Genomic DNA, 17,223 nt, shown 5'->3' with positions numbered 1-17,223 from the left:
ACTTCATTACTTTACACTTGTTCGAGTTAAACTCTAGTAGCCATTTGTTGGACCATTCCTTCAGGTTTTCCAGGTCTTCTTGCAGTCTTTTGCTGTCCTCCTCTGTCTTAATCCATTCTTCATTTTTGCATCATCAGCAAACTTTACGAAGAATGAGTCTTTACCCTCTGGGTATAGACTCATTGTCTATATCACTGACATCATTGATCATACATACAGCATACCAGAATCATTGACATACAGTATACCAGAATCATTGACATACAGTATACCAGAATCACTGACATACAGTATACCAGAATCACTGACATACAGTATACCAGAATCACTGACATACAGTATACCAGAATCATTGACATACAGTATACCAGAATCATTGACATACAGTATACCAGAATCACTGACATACAGTATACCAGAATCACTGACATACAGTATACCAGAATCACTGACATACAGTATACCAGAATCACTGACATACAGTATACCAGAATCACTGACATACAGTATACCAGAATCATTGACATACAGTATACCAGAATCACTGACATACAGTATACCAGAATCACTGACATACAGTATACCAGAATCACTGACATACAGTATACCAGAATCACTGACATACAGTATACCAGAATCACTGACATACAGTATACCAGAATCATTGACATACAGTATACCAGAATCATTGACATACAGTATACTAGAATCATTGACATACAGTATACCAGAATCATTGACATACAGTATACCAGAATCACTGACATACAGTATACCAGAATCACTGACATACAGTATACCAGAATCACTGACATACAGTATACCAGAATCATTGACATACAGTATACCAGAATCATTGACATACAGTATACCAGAATCACTGACATACAGTATACCAGAATCACTGACATACAGTATACCAGAATCACTGACATACAGTATACCAGAATCATTGACATACAGTATACCAGAATCATTGACATACAGTATACTAGAATCATTGACATACAGTATACCAGAATCACTGACATACAGTATACCAGAATCACTGACATACAGTATACCAGAATCATTGACATACAGTATACTAGAATCATTGACATACAGTATACCAGAATCACTGACATACAGTATACCAAAATCACTGGCATACAGTATACCAGATTCACTGACATACAGTATACCAGAATCACTGACATACAGTATACCAGAATCACTGACATACAGTATACCAGAATCACTGACATACAGTATACCAGAATCATTGACATACAGTATACTAGAATCATTGACATACAGTATACCAGAATCACTGACATACAGTATACCAAAATCACTGGCATACAGTATACCAGAATCACTGACATACAGTATACCAGAATCATTGACATACAGTATACTAGAATCATTGACATACAGTATACCAGAATCACTGACATACAGTATACCAAAATCACTGGCATACAGTATACCAGAATCACTGACATACAGTATACCAGAATCACTGACATACAGTATACCAGAATCACTGACATACAGTATACCAGAATCACTGACATACAGTATACCAGAATCACTGACATACAGTATACCAGAATCACTGGCATACAGTATGCCAGAATCACTGGCATACAGTATACCAGAATCACTGACATGCAGTATACCAGAATCACTGACATACAGTATACCAGAATCACTGACATACAGTATACCAGAATCACTGACATGCAGTATACCAGAATCACTGACATACAGTATACCAGAATCACTGGCATACAGTATACCAGAATCACTGACATACAGTATACCAGAATCACTGACAAACAGTATACCAGAATCACTGGCATACAGTATACCAGAATCACTGGCATACAGTATACCAGAATCACTGACATACAGTATACCAGAATCACTGACATGCAGTATACCAGAATCACTGACATACAGTATACCAGAATCACTGACATACAGTATACCAGAATCACTGACATGCAGTATACCAGAATCACTGACATACAGTATACCAGAATCACTGACATACAGTATACCAGAATCACTGGCATACAGTATACCAGAATCACTGGCATACAGTATACCAGAATCACTGACATACAGTATACCAGAATCACTGACATACAGTATACCAGAATCACTGGCATACAGTATACCAGAATCACTGGCATACAGTATACCAGAATCACTGACATACAGTATACCAGAATCACTGGCATACAGTATACCAGAATCACTGGCATACAGTATACCAGAATCACTGACATACAGTATACCAGAATCACTGACATACAGTATACCAGAAATGCAAAAGGTCCAAGAACAAAACCCTGTGTGACTGCGGGTGACATATCTCACCATTCTGAAGTCTCACCTTACAGTAATTCTGTTTTGTGTTGCTTAGCTACTCTCTTATCCACTGGAGCACTTCAGGTGTCACTTTTGACTGTTTCTGTCAAAGGCTTTCTGACAGTCCAAGAAATTGCCGTCTGTCCACCCTTCTCTTTCTTGCTAAAATATTGTTCACTTGGCCATAGAATTGTATTAACCCTGCGGGGCATGATTTGCCCCCTGGCTAAACCTATATATTGGTGGTATGTTACAAAGTCCATTCTTGTGAGATGTGCCACCAGGTTTTGACCTCACCATCTTCTCCATCACCTTTACTAAAGACATGCAACTATTCTATCAATTTACATTGTAGTTTGTATGTTGAATTCACACTATTACAATATAATGTTCTTGAGAACAAATGTATGTAATGTAACTATTATTAAAATGAATGGAATACCTATAATTACATGTACTGGCTAGATTAAGGAGGTGTCGGAAACGTTAGTGGCTTGGCAAGAATATAACACTTAAACCCGCAGTGTGTGTACTTTCTCATCCAGATGTGCAGTCTTGCATATAAATAAATAAATATAGTTTTATTTCACGGTTTAAGCAAACCAATTTCCCCATTCAGTGTTTCGCTCGACCTCAGAAATATGTTTACATAACGTGCAGAGGTTCACCAGTGTACAACAGTTGATTGATTGACAGTTGAGACACGGACCTAAAGAGCCAGAGCTCAACCCCAGCAAGCACCACCATGTGAGTACAGAGTATAGACACACGCGCCAACCACGTGCAAACCTCATCCCCCGTCAGCACACCGATCACGTTGTGCTTGTAACCCATCCTCCGAATTGACAGTACGATTTAATATTAAGTGTAAGTACATTTCCTCACTGTCATACACAGTACATAATTTCACTTATGGGACTGTTACATTTACCTACCCATTTATTCTCCTCATTTTCTGTTAAGACACTCAGAATCTTAGGATGAAGTTTTCATGTTCAAACTGCTATACAAAAGTTTTAAATATCAGGAATTTCTTTTTCAGTTTTATTAAACAATAGAGATTTTATACAAAATTGGAAAATATCTTGAGTTACTTTACAATTTATTGATATATTTAAGTTTTGTTTTATTAGTTTTATAAAACTATAATATCAATATAGCTATAGGTTAAGTACTAATTGTAATTAAGAAGCAATAAAATTATTATCTTCAAAAACTAAGACGGTTAGGTGAGGTCATGGTTTTCTACTCAGTTTTTCAGGTAAACTCAAATATTCACAATATATTTCACAGTACGATTTAATACTAAGTGCAAATAAGTACAATTCCTGACTGCTATGAATTTACATTTACCTTACATTTACATTTACATTTACTTCTTACATTTACCTCCCCATTTCTGAAGGACGGGCTGTGTGCTGAGGTTTGATAACATGCTGGTGGTGCTAGGCTGGTGGCTGAGGTACGATAACATGCTGGCGGTGCTAGGCTGGTTGCTGAGGTACGATAACATGCTGGCGGTGCTAGGCTGGTGGCTGAGGTACGATAACATGCTGGCGGTGCTAGGCTGGTGGCTGAGGTACGATAACATGCTGGCGGTGCTAGGCTGGTGGCTGAGGTACGATAACATGCTGGCGGTGCTAGGCTGGTGGTTGAGGTACGATAACATACTGGCGGTGCTAGGCTGGTGGATGAGATACGATAACATGCTGGCGGTGCTAGGTTGGTGGCTGAGGTAAAATAACATGTGGGTTGTACTAGGCTGGTGGCTGAGGTAAGATAACATGTTGGCGGTGCTAGGCTGGTGGCTGAGGTAAGATAACATGCTGGCGGTGCTAGGCTGGTGGCTGAGGTAAGATAACATGCGGGCTGTATTAGGTTGGTGGCTGAGGTAAGATAACATGTGGGCTGTAATAGGTTGGTGGCTGAGGTAAGATAACATGCTGGCTGTGCTAGGCTGGTGGCTGAGGTACGATAACATGCGGGCTGTGCTAAGCTGGTGGCTGAGGTACGATAACACGCAGGCTCTCCACACTTCATTACTTTACATTTGTTCGAGTTAAACTCTATTATTCATTTGTTAAGTATTCTAGCCTGGTGACTGTGTTAAGATAACATGGAGGCTATGCTAGAGTGGTGGCTGAGTAAGATAACATTCAAGCTATGCTAGGTGGGTGGCTGAGGTAAGATAACATGCAAGCTATGCTAGGCTGGAGACTGTTAAGATAACATGCAGGCTAGCCTATAGTGACTAAGCTAACATAACATGTAGACTATGCAGGGTATAGGCTGTTGCCTGAGGTGATATAAGAAGTGAGCCAGGCTAGATAGGTCTAGCGTCCTCCCCCCCTCCCCCCCCCGTGAGCAAGGCAGGCTAGGCCTGGCCTCCCCCCGTGAGCCAGGCAGGGTAGGCCTGGCCTCCCCCCGTGAGCCAGGCAGGGTAGGCCTGGCCTCCCCCTGTGAGCCAGGCAGGGTAGACCTGGCCTCCCCCCGTGAGCCAGGCAGGGTAGGCCTGTCCTCCCCCTGTGAGCCAGGCAGGGTAGGCCTGGCCTCCCCCTGTGAGCCAGGCAGGGTAGGCCTGGCCTCCCCCCGTGAGCCAGGCAGGGTAGGCCTGGCCTCCCCCCGTGAGCCAGGCAGGGTAGACCTGGCCTCCCCCTGTGAGCCAGGCAGGGTAGACCTGGCCTCCCCCTGTGAGCCAGGCAGGGTAGGCCTGGCCTCCCCCCGTGAGCCAGGCAGGGTAGGCCTGGCCTCCCCCCGTGAGCCAGGCAGGGTAGACCTGGCCTCCCCCTGTGAGCCAGGCAGGGTAGACCTGGCCTCCCCCTGTGAGCCAGGCAGGGTAGGCCTGGCCTCCCCCCGTGAGCCAGGCAGGGTAGACCTGGCCTCCCCCCGTGAGCCAGGCAGGGTAGACCTGGCCTCCCCCTGTGAGCCAGGCAGGGTAGACCTGGCCTCCCCCTGTGAGCCAGGCAGGGTAGACCTGGCCTCCCCCTGTGAGCCAGGCAGGGTAGGCCTGGCCTCCCCCTGTGAGCCAGGCAGGGTAGGCCTGGCCTCCCCCCGTGAGCCAGGCAGGGTAGACCTGGCCTCCCCCCGTGAGCCAGGCAGGGTAGGCCTGGCCTCCCCCTGTGAGCCAGGCAGGGTAGGCCTGGCCTCCCCCCGTGAGCCAGGCAGGGTAGGCCTGGCCTCCCCCTGTGAGCCAGGCAGGGTAGGCCTGGCCTCCCCCCGTGAGCCAGGCAGGGTAGGCCTGGCCTCCCCCTGTGAGCCAGGCAGGGTAGGCCTGGCCTCCCCCCGTGAGCCAGGCAGGGTAGGCCTGGCCTCCCCCCGTGAGCCAGGCAGGGTAGGCCTGGCCTCCCCCTGTGAGCCAGGCAGGGTAGGCCTGGCCTCCCCCCGTGAGCCAGGCAGGGTAGGCCTGGCCTCCCCCCCCCAGCAACAGGTGCCGTGGTCATGCGGGTAATGCACGTGGGGGGCCGGATGACCTTCAACAGATAAATAACACTAAAAATATCTTCTGATAATTCTGAGGAAGAAAATAAGTTAAAAAATTCATGCAATTAACATAGTCTTCATAGTTATATATATCTGGACAACCTGTGACACGCAGCCTTGTATCTTGCTTGTAACCAAGTGTTACATGCACGGTACATGTAACTTATACATGTAACTATACAATAAGGGGTTCCAACTATAGTTGGAACCTGTGGGCTTGACGAGAACAGGAAGCCGGAGACTTGTCGAATGTTCCCTATTTTCCCGACCATTTTATCCAGCTGGACCAAATCTTTACTTTTTATCTAGCTGGATTTTGAACTGCAGTAATGTCTTGGCATTTACGGCTTTGGCAGGTAGGCGGTTCCATGGGTTTATAACCCTATGGGGGAAAAGAGCACCTGTTTTCTACCCTGCATTGTGACTTGAGCTTGAAGCTGTTGCTCTTGGTTTGTGTTACACCTGACCCTTTGCTCTGACCCAAGTATTTATCGATTGATTTCATTGGTGTATTTATATACAAGAAGGTACACTGGCTTTGTGAGAGTACATGACATTGGTGTTCTTCCATTGTTGCAAAGCCACTAACACCCATAGCGTTTTGGACAGTTTCTTATTATCCAGAATAAGACAGTATCCAGGCTTGGTCTGTGTATTCATGCATTGATTTTTTGTCTCAGCCTACTTTTTTTGCCTACTTTTAAGATTAGAGATGAAATTGATAATTTTTGCCTACTAATAATGAAGGAACAGATACGACACAGAAGGTGAGACTAGAGGGCTCGGAGGCCGGGTACAAAGAGCACAGTCTGACACCTGTGGAGTCACTGATAGATGAGCACCACAAGGTAAGCGCACACGCTACCCTCACATTCACTGCCTCATCGCTGACTCACTCTCCCACTCACATCAGCCACCTGCAGCCTCAGCCTCCACAACCGTCTGGTTTGGTTAATCTCCGTCATTCACCCTTCATCGCGTCCCTAACTGCTCACCATTCATGGCTCACCATAGTCTTCCTGGGTCACCATACGCCCTTCATCATCATCTCATTCAAGACTTATTCATCTCAGCCTTACACTACGTTTTTGTAATTTAATTTTACGTGAAGGGAGAGTTTATGCTGCAGTTCCCCCTAGCCTGGAAGTATGCAGATGTTACCCGTATCTGTTAAAAGTCAGAAAGAGCTCCGCAGAACACTACCGGCCGACCAGTGTGACCTCGCATATATGCAAGCTCACGGAGAGAATCCTAAGGGAGGGAAACATTCACTACACTCTGTGTAGTGAACACTGCCTAACCACTTGGGCTGGACGGTAGAGCGACGGTCTCGCTTCATGCAGGTCGGTATTCAATCCCCCGACCGTCCAAGTGGTTGGGCACCATTCCTTCCCTCCCGTCACATCTCAGACACTTATCCTGATCCCTTCCAAGTGCTATATAGTCGAATTGGCTTGGCGCTTTCCCCTGATAATTCCCTCACAGTGAATAATCTAATAAATGCAACATAAAATGGTTTTGTTAATAATAAATCGTGCCTTACAAACCTGCTCACATGTTTGGAATGGGTAGCCAGCTTTCAGACAAAGGACTCCTAGCAGATATAGTACGCATGGACTTCGCTAAAGCTTTTGATAAGGTACCACATGAACGACAGACAAGGAAATTACCAACACACAGAATAAATGGCAGAATACTAGAATGGACAAAACAATGGTTAAAACAAAGAATGCAAAGGGTCGTGCTAATCGGAAATGAATCTGACTGGAGAAATGTGGAGAGGTACCGCAAGGGTCCATTTTGGGCCCAACTCGTTCTATCATATACATCAATGACATAAATGAGAATTATCATCAAATTTGCAGATGATATTAAGATTTATGGTAAAATGGGACGTAAAATGAGATTGAGACCTTACCAGGAGACTGCTTTTAACATTGTGAACATTTTAGCTCTGGTATAACAGTGATCCTTTAGTGAAAATAACAGTGAAAATAAATGATTATAATATATTTTATCAGTGATCCAGTGTTTGTACATGTATCTTTTATTTATTATAATATTGTTTGTACCATTCCCCCAAGTAAGCTGGTGGGCCACACTTTTGAAGGCTGAAGGTTTACTTGATCCTGTTGTTAGTTGTTGAAGGAAGAGGCCAATAAGGGTCTATAAGCTGCTGCCAGCTCCACCAGACTTACAGAGTGAATGGTAACAAGGGGCATAACAACCCACGTCACAACTACCAAATTAACAACATTACCTTGCAACAGACTGACGAATAAAAGGGCCTTGGAGCCAGGATCCATCATTCTCTGAAAGTTGCACAACAAGTGGCCGCTGAGGTGACAACACGCTAGCCAAACTCTAGCAATAATCAAAGCCAACATTTTACTTCAAGGAAAGAAGGTAGTTATCGAAGTGAACAAATGTCTGGTGCGGCCGCTGTTGGACCATTGTATCCAAGCTTGGAGACCTCGTCTTCAGAAGAACATAGCTACTTTGCAACAAAAATCAAATAATTCCGAGGTAAGGCAATTCTCATACCAGGAACGCCTGTGGGCCTCAGGGCTAACAACACTGCAGACCAGGCATGACACGGCGGATCTCATCGATACTTTTATAATACTGAACAATTTGAAGGATGTTGATACTGACGATTTCTTCCTAACATCAGATGTAACACAAACAAGGAGGAACGGTGTAGAGCTCATGAAGCCACAATGTAGGACTGAAAACTGAAGATGCTTTCTCACCCACAGGGATATAAATCCATATAACCGCCTACCCGCAGAAGACGTGAATGCCAAAACTATTAAATTTTAAAATCTAGCTGTACATAATCAACAGGGGCAAAAGGGGGGGGGGGGCTATGACAAGCAGTCGGCTTCCTGTCCTCGTCGAGGCCAGTAGAGTGGTAGTGGCCCCTCAGGTAAATATCTTGGTCTCAGCTTTTAGGAGTCCTACCGTCATTGGGAGTACTGGGCAGCGTCAGTCATTCAGTTAAGGTCCCCGTAGTACAGTCGGGTTCTTTCTCGACTCAATAGAGAATTCCGGGTTCGAAACCCGGGCAGGGCAGAAATGGTTGAGCGGGTTTCCTATCACCTCATGCACCCAGCAGTAAATAGGTACCCGGGAGTTAGTCAGCTTTATGTGTGGTTGTATGCTAGGGAGGGGCTGTAGTTTTATGGCCAGACTTACCTAATTGTCTGGAGTGAACAGTTTATCAAACAAGAAGATTATCATTTACACTACGCTCTTCCCAACCCTGGACTCCAGGCAGTAACTACCACTCCCACTACCACAACCTCCACCTTCCACAATGGTCTCAAGTTAATACCAGCGTCTACCATCACCACTACCACAACCATCACCCACCACATGGGGTTCCAGGCAGCCTGTACCAGTCCCACTACCATAACCACCACCACAATGGTCTCCAGACAGTTACTACCACCACTTCCATCAACACAACCACCACCAACACAACCACCCCCTCCACCAACACAACCACCACCTACCACCCCCTCCACCAGCACAACCACCACCTACCACCACCTCCACCAGCACAACCACCACCTGAGGTTCATACATATAGTCTACAAAATGAATGTATTCCTGGACAAAGATAACGCGGGCGGGCCGTCGGTGTGGGTGGTGATAAAGCGGTCGCCATTGAGTGGTGTTGGAGAGGAGAGTGAGACTGATGACAGACATCAGGTGACCTTGTGTAGTGATGATGTCTGTGATTGTGGCCAGCACAGGGTGCCGCGTCTGGCCCTCACCCCCTTCCCCTGACGTGCCCTCTGGCCCTCACCCCCTTCCCTTGACGTGCCCTCTGGCCCATCGTCTGCGGGACAGGAGGCCTCCCGGGGGTTTATTTACTGCTAGGTGAACAGAGGCATCAGTGACCTGTCCCAAGATGAAGCCCACAATAGTTGACTAACTGCCAGGTACCGTTTTTCTGAGGTGTGAGGGGGGACGTGTTGCTAGGTCTCGTCCTGCGTGGGAGTCGACCCCGGGACCAGTCAGTTGTGAGCCCATGACGCTAGCTACTGCACTACACGACATTAAGTGACCAGTATTCTTCAAGTATTTTTGCCTGACCACTTACGAAACCTGTATATCTTTCATTTATCATGTCTTTGTTTATAGGATGTGAGCAGTAGTGGGTAAGGTTACACACCCTCACAATGGCCTTATTTACCTTATTATGTACGACGAGGATACAATATTTAATGCATTTTGCTTCTTCCCGGTTGTTATAAAAATAGAAATAGCCAGTTTTTGTGTATATTTAAATCTGCTTGTAATATGTGTCGACTTTTCACATTTGTCGCTAAATCATGTATATCTGGGTTAGTTTTTTTTGTATTAACAAGTTAAGGTATAGAGAGCAATGTGCTGCCACCGTATTCTGTATGAAAGTTACAGAGAGCAGATCATACACTAGCTAGGAGTTAGCTGTACATGGAGTCAGGAGAGAACATGACATGTGAGGCTGATCTACTAGCCTGTAGTAGCACACTCTGGATACAGCACACTCTGGCTACAGCATACACTGGGTACAGCACACACTGGGTACAGCACACACTGGGTACTGCACACTCTGGGTACTGCACACTCTGGGTACTGCACACTCTGGGTACTGCACACTCTGGGTACTGCACACTCTGGGTACTGCACACTCTGGGTACTGCACACTCTGGGTACTGCACACTCTGGGTACTGCACACTCTGGGTACTGCACACTCTGGGTACTGCACACTCTGGGTACTGCACACTCTGGGTACTGCACACTTTTGGTGCAACACACACTGGGTTGCACACTCCTGGTGCAGCACACTCTGCGTACAGCACTCTGGGTACAGCACACACTGGGTATAACACACACTGGGTACAACACACTCTGGGTACAACACACTTTGAGTACAGCACACTCTGGGTACAGCACACGCGAGGAACACAAATGCGAACAAGCCGGAATGGTCCCCAGGACTATATGCAACTGAAAACTCACACCCCAGAAGTGACTGCATGGGCAGTATGGGTTCGAGTCACTTCTGGGGTGAGTTTTCAGTTGCATATAGTCCTGGGGACCATTCAGGCTTGTTCGCATATTATATATATATATATATATATATATATATATATATATATATATATATATATATATATATATATATATATTTTACATGGGTTTGCAAGTGCTTGAAAAGCTGACTTTGAATCACAGAAAATAATTACCCCGTTGTTTTTGAATGTGTTAGTGGCAAGTTGGAGTGCAGCTAATTCTGTAAAGCTAAGCCAGTTGTTCAGTCTTATGCTTAGTGATCTGTATGTCTCTGTTGTCTACAGACATACAGAGTGGAATGGCTTATCATTAACTAGTACATTGCATACAATACGAATATTTAATTTGCTGGGGTTGGCAACACTTCTACTCACCCTATCTGTATACAGGTTGCCCGCTGGTGCGTTGGCAACACTTTTCCCCCAGCAAACGGCACCGGGCAATTGATGTGTTAAGTACCACTGGTGGTGCTGTATCTCTCCCCGACCCTCACACTCAGCGGTGTGTTGCTCGCTTCCTCCTCTTCTGGTAGTACTTATAGTCACCATGAGGACCATAGTACATATATTGACGTCCAACGTCATTAGAAAGTTGAAATCAGCAACCCATCCTCTGAATTGACAGTGCGGTTTAATACCAAGATTACCTTACTGTCATTCATAGTACATAATTGTACTTGTGGGACTATTATATTTACCTACTCATTTATTTTCCCCGTTTTCTGTTTTGACACTCAGAATTTTAGGTTGAAATTTTTAAATTAAATTTGCTATGCATAAATTTTAAATATTAAGAACTTTTTCAATTTTATTAAACAAAGATTTTATAAAAAATTTGAAAATATCTTGAGTCACTTTACAATTTATTGAAATATTTTAGTTCCGTTTTATAAAACTGTAATATCAATATACTCATAGGTTTAGTACCAATTGTAATTAAGAAGCAATGAAAAGTTTGATCTCATACTCTAAGACGGTTAGGTTAGGTCGTGGTTTTCTATTCAGCTTTCAGGTAAACTCAAATAATCACAATATATTTGACAGTACGGTTTAATACTCAGTGAAAATAAATACAATTCCTGGCTGCTATGAATAGTACATAATTGCACTTACTTGTGCTGTTACATTTACCTCCCCATTTTTGGAGGACGGGCTGGGAATCAGACATATTGAATTTGGACAGACCAGAGAAGATTATTTATGTTTGCAAAGACAAACTAAACTAACCTAACCTTCCTAGGCCGAAAATATGCTATGCGAGGCCTAATTTAGGTAGTATTTTGTTTCTTGGTGTTAGGTCAGTATACAGGCAGATCAGCAACATATTAGTTTTTGTTTCCAGTATACATGAGGAAATAGGCAAACCTCTTGTGCACATGATGAGTGTGGGTGCACAATAAACTAGCAGCAATAATACAAAAAATTTTTTACACACCGAGCACGTTCCAAAGAGGAATTTACCGGAGGGCCACCGTCTCTAGTGGTCCCGCCCCGTACCGGAGGGCCACCGTCTCTAGTGGTCCCGTTTCACGGCACGTTTCTTTTAACCTGATGCCTCTGTTCACCTAGCCGTGACATTTACGCGAAAGTTAGACAACTACTGTGGGCTGGATCCTGGTGAAGTTCAGTGGTGGTCTTTAGATGACATTATCCTTATACCTCTGTTCACCCAGCAGTAAATAGGTACCCGAGAGTTGGGCAACTATTGTGGCGTGCATACTGAATAGGCCAGTAGTTCGGGCAGAACCTCGATACAAGCACAGGCTCCCTGTCCCCGACACTAGGAACTATTTGAACATTCTCCGAGTACACACCGGCCACAGTAGTACATCCTGGGCCAGCACACACCCGGCCCGCGCCACTTTCTACAACTGGAGGCCGCCAAGCATTACCCAGTGAACAGTCGGCCGGTGATGGAATGTCAGCTTTCTACACCAGTGTTTATCAGTCTCCAGCGCTCACACCGCTGTCTTGTTTATCTTACACTGGCTTTTGCTTCTGTTGTTTACTGCTTGTTAAATGATGCTAAATATGTCGTATACAAGCTAGGGAATGGTGGGGAAGTTCTCTCTTGACTCGTAGTAGTACAGGGCCTCGTAGCCTGGTGGATAGCGCGCAGGACTCTTAATTCTGTGGCGCGGGTTCGATTCCCGCACGAGGCAGAAACAAATGGGCAAAGTTTCTTTCACCCTGAATGCCCCTGTTACCTAGCAGTAAATAGGTACCTGGGTGTTAGTCAGCTGTCACGGGCTGCTTCCTGGGGGTGGAGGCCTGGTCTAGGACCGGGCCGCGGGGACACTAAAGCCCCGAAATCAACTCAAGATAACTCAAGATTGACTACTCCGTGCTAGAACTACCCCGTGTTAACACATTCCCAGCCCCCAGATGACCAGTGTTGTAATACAAATAATTTACATTGTTACGGCCACTATGGGTCACAACCGGGTTCTTTGATGGTAGAGTCAAAATGATAGTATCAGACCGCAAGTCGGTAGTACGGTTCGAAGAAAGTGGCTATGAAGTGCATAAAAAAGGAGAGGATTAAGAAATCACTGTTCCTTTCGTCAATGTATTAAATATCTTTCCACCACCGTTAATTACATACATGTACACCGTCACCATAAATAATATGAACAGATAGGCTATTTCTATACCAATGTACAATCCTTTCGTTCAGGATATCAAACGTGCTCACGTGCAGAGTTCATCAATCCCCAGTATTTCTTCACTGTCCAGTAGCGTCTCCAACCTTACTGGGAAGAACACCAGCGAGTTCACCTATACGTGGGCCAGCCCACTGACAGTGTCATGAGGTGCCTGTACCCCCACGACCACTCTCCAGCTACTCGCTGGCAGAGTACCTCAGTCACACTCTGAGCGGGCACAATACAGGGGCAGCGATCCCCTGGCAGCAGCCTCTAGCGACCAGCAGCAGCACTACTCGGGGCACCTCCATGTCGTCAGTCTCTACCCTAAGCCAGTCCCAAAGGTACGCCGGTCTTTTTCAACAATGAATCACTAGCAGCTACCACACTGCTTCATCGGCGGCGGCTTACTTGCTCGTTTTCAGGACCATGTAGGGAGACTGTGGACTGCCCAAGATGAACTGTTCTCTCCGTTACCGCTGCCCCCAGACGTCACCTCTGTGGACACAAAAACGTCATCAATTACCTTGCTGGTATTGGTGAAACTAGGAATTATCACTAATTCACTGGGGAGTTGACATTGTGATCTGTAGCACACACTAGGTGGCGCTGGTGTTGATGCGTCACCTCACCAGAGGTCACTCACAACGACCCCTCTGGCTGACCAAGGCAGGAATCTTGAGCCACTTACAGGTATTAGATAGCCACCACCAGATGGCATTGTCCATATTACGTACTATTCCCGGGCAGTTCGGGTGCGGACTCGTAGATGGCGCTGGTACTGCCACTCTACCCCCCTGACAAGGGTAACGAGTCCGTAACATGCATTTTTTCCAGAAACCAATTTTCCTATTCTGATGAATATTTTTATAGATGATATTGATGAATGTGGATAAGTCGATGAAGAGGTCGTGACAGACACAGACAGACGGGCACACGGAGAGGTAGTGGAAACTATAGTCTTAAATATAGTGAGTTTGATTCTTCAAGCATTTACGCAAACACGAAACCTGTACATCAGTCATCAACCCTGGATGAGGCTTTGTTTACATTTATTTAACAGTTTATGAGCTGTGAAGCACCTCGAGGATGGTTATAACAACAACAACTTTGGGTTGTTATGTTTCCATGCTCTTAAAGTGCTTAATAGATGTAAACAAAGCCGCCATGATTAAGGAAAGATGTACAGGTTTCGTGATGCTTGTGTAATTGGCTGGGGACTCGTGGCCCACTGGGACGCTGGTGACGTCGCCCCCGACCATCACACACACTGTATGTTAACACAGCCACCACACGCTGGCCAGTGGTGGTGGTGTGAGGTGACAGTCACAGTAGAGCTGCTGGCCGGTGGTGGTGTGAGGTGACAGTCACAGTAGAGCTGCTGGCCGGTGGTGGTGGTGGTGGTGTGAGGGGACAGTCACAGTAGAGCTGCTGGCCGGTGGTGGTGGTGGTGGTGTGAGGGGACAGTCACAGTAGAGCTGCTGGCCGGTGGTGGTGGTGTGAGGGGACAGTCACAGTAGAGCTGGTGGTGGTGGTGTGAGGGGACAGTCACAGTAGAGCTGCCGGCCGGTGGTGGTGGTGGTGGTGTGAGGTGACAGTCACAGTAGAGCTGCTGGCCGGTGGTGGTGGTGGTGGTGGTGTGAGGTGACAGTCACAGTAGAGCTGCTGGCCGGTGGTGGTGGTGGTGGTGGTGTGAGGTGACAGTCACAGTAGAGCTGCCGGCCGGTGGTGGTGGTGGTGGTGTGAGGGGACAGTCACAGTAGAGCTGCTGGCCGGTGGTGGTGGTGTGAGGGGACAGTCACAGTAGAGCTGGTGGTGGTGGTGTGAGGGGACAGTCACAGTAGAGCTGCCGGCCGGTGGTGGTGGTGGTGGTGTGAGGTGACAGTCACAGTAGAGCTGCTGGCCGGTGGTGGTGGTGGTGGTGGTGTGAGGTGACAGTCACAGTAGAGCTGCTGGCCGGTGGTGGTGGTGGTGGTGGTGTGAGGGGACAGTCACAGTAGAGCTGCCGGCCGGTGGTGGTGGTGGTGGTGTGAGGTGACAGTCACAGTAGAGCTGCTGGCCGGTGGTGGTGGTGGTGGTGGTGTGAGGTGACAGTCACAGTAGAGCTGCTGGCCGGTGGTGGTGGTGGTGGTGGTGTGAGGTGACAGTCACAGTAGAGCTGCCGGCCGGTGGTGGTGGTGGTGGTGTGAGGGGACAGTCACAGTAGAGCTGCCGGCCGGTGGTGGTGGTGGTGGTGTGAGGGGACAGTCACAGTAGAGCTGCCGGCCGGTGGTGGTGGTGGTGGTGTGAGGTGACAGTCACAGTAGAGCTGCCGGCCGGTGGTGGTGGTGGTGGTGTGAGGGGACAGTCACAGTAGAGCTGCCGGCCGGTGGTGGTGGTGTGAGGGGACAGTCACAGTAGAGCTGCCGGCCGGTGGTGGTGGTGGTGGTGTGAGGGGACAGTCACAGTAGAGCTGCCGGCCGGTGGTGGTGGTGGTGGTGTGAGGGGACAGTCACAGTAGAGCTGCTGGCCGGTGGTGGTGGTGTGAGGGGACAGTCACAGTAGAGCTGCCGGCCGGTGGTGGTGGTGGTGGTGTGAGGGGACAGTCACAGTAGAGCTGCTGGCCGGTGGTGGTGGTGTGAGGGGACAGTCACAGTAGAGCTGCCGGCCGGTGGTGGTGGTGGTGGTGTGAGGGGACAGTCACAGTAGAGCTGCCGGCCGGTGGTGGTGGTGGTGGTGTGAGGGGACAGTCACAGTAGAGCTGCCGGCCGGTGGTGGTGGTGTGAGGGGACAGTCACAGTAGAGCTGCTGGCCGGTGGTGGTGGTGTGAGGGGACAGTCACAGTAGAGCTGCCGGCCGGTGGTGGTGGTGGTGGTGTGAGGGGACAGTCACAGTAGAGCTGCTGGCCGGTGGTGGTGGTGTGAGGGGACAGTCACAGTAGAGCTGCTGGCCGGTGGTGGTGGTGGTGGTGTGAGGGGACAGTCACAGTAGAGCTGCTGGCCGGTGGTGGTGGTGGTGGTGGTGTGAGGGGACAGTCACAGTAGAGCTGCCGGCCGGTGGTGGTGGTGGTGGTGTGAGGGGACAGTCACAGTAGAGCTGGTGGTGGTGGTGTGAGGGGACAGTCACAGTAGAGCTGCTGGCCGGTGGTGGTGGTGGTGGTGTGAGGGGACAGTCACAGTAGAGCTGCTGGCCGGTGGTGGTGGTGTGAGGGGACAGTCACAGTAGAGCTGCTGGCCGGTGGTGGTGGTGGTGTGAGGTGACAGTCACAGTAGAGCTGCTGGCCGGTGGTGGTGGTGGTGTGAGGTGACAGTCACAGTAGAGCTGCTGGCCGGTGGTGGTGGTGGTGGTGGTGTGAGGTGACAGTCACAGTAGAGCTGCTGGCCGGTGGTGGTGGTGGTGGTGGTGGTGTGAGGTGACAGTCACAGTAGAGCTGCTGGCCGGTGGTGGTGGTGGTGTGAGGGGACAGTCACAGTAGAGCTGGTGGTGGTGGTGTGAGGGGACAGTCACAGTAGAGCTGCTGGCCGGTGGTGGTGGTGGTGGTGTGAGGGGACAGTCACAGTAGAGCTGCTGGCCGGTGGTGGTGGTGTGAGGGGACAGTCACAGTAGAGCTGGTGGTGGTGGTGTGAGGGGACAGTCACAGTAGAGCTGCCGGCCGGTGGTGGTGGTGGTGGTGTGAGGGGACAGTCAC

Source organism: Procambarus clarkii, chromosome 43 (assembly GCF_040958095.1).
Source record: "Procambarus clarkii isolate CNS0578487 chromosome 43, FALCON_Pclarkii_2.0, whole genome shotgun sequence".
NCBI classification, from domain to species: Eukaryota; Metazoa; Arthropoda; class Malacostraca; order Decapoda; family Cambaridae; genus Procambarus; species Procambarus clarkii.
This window is presented reverse-complemented; position numbering follows the sequence as displayed.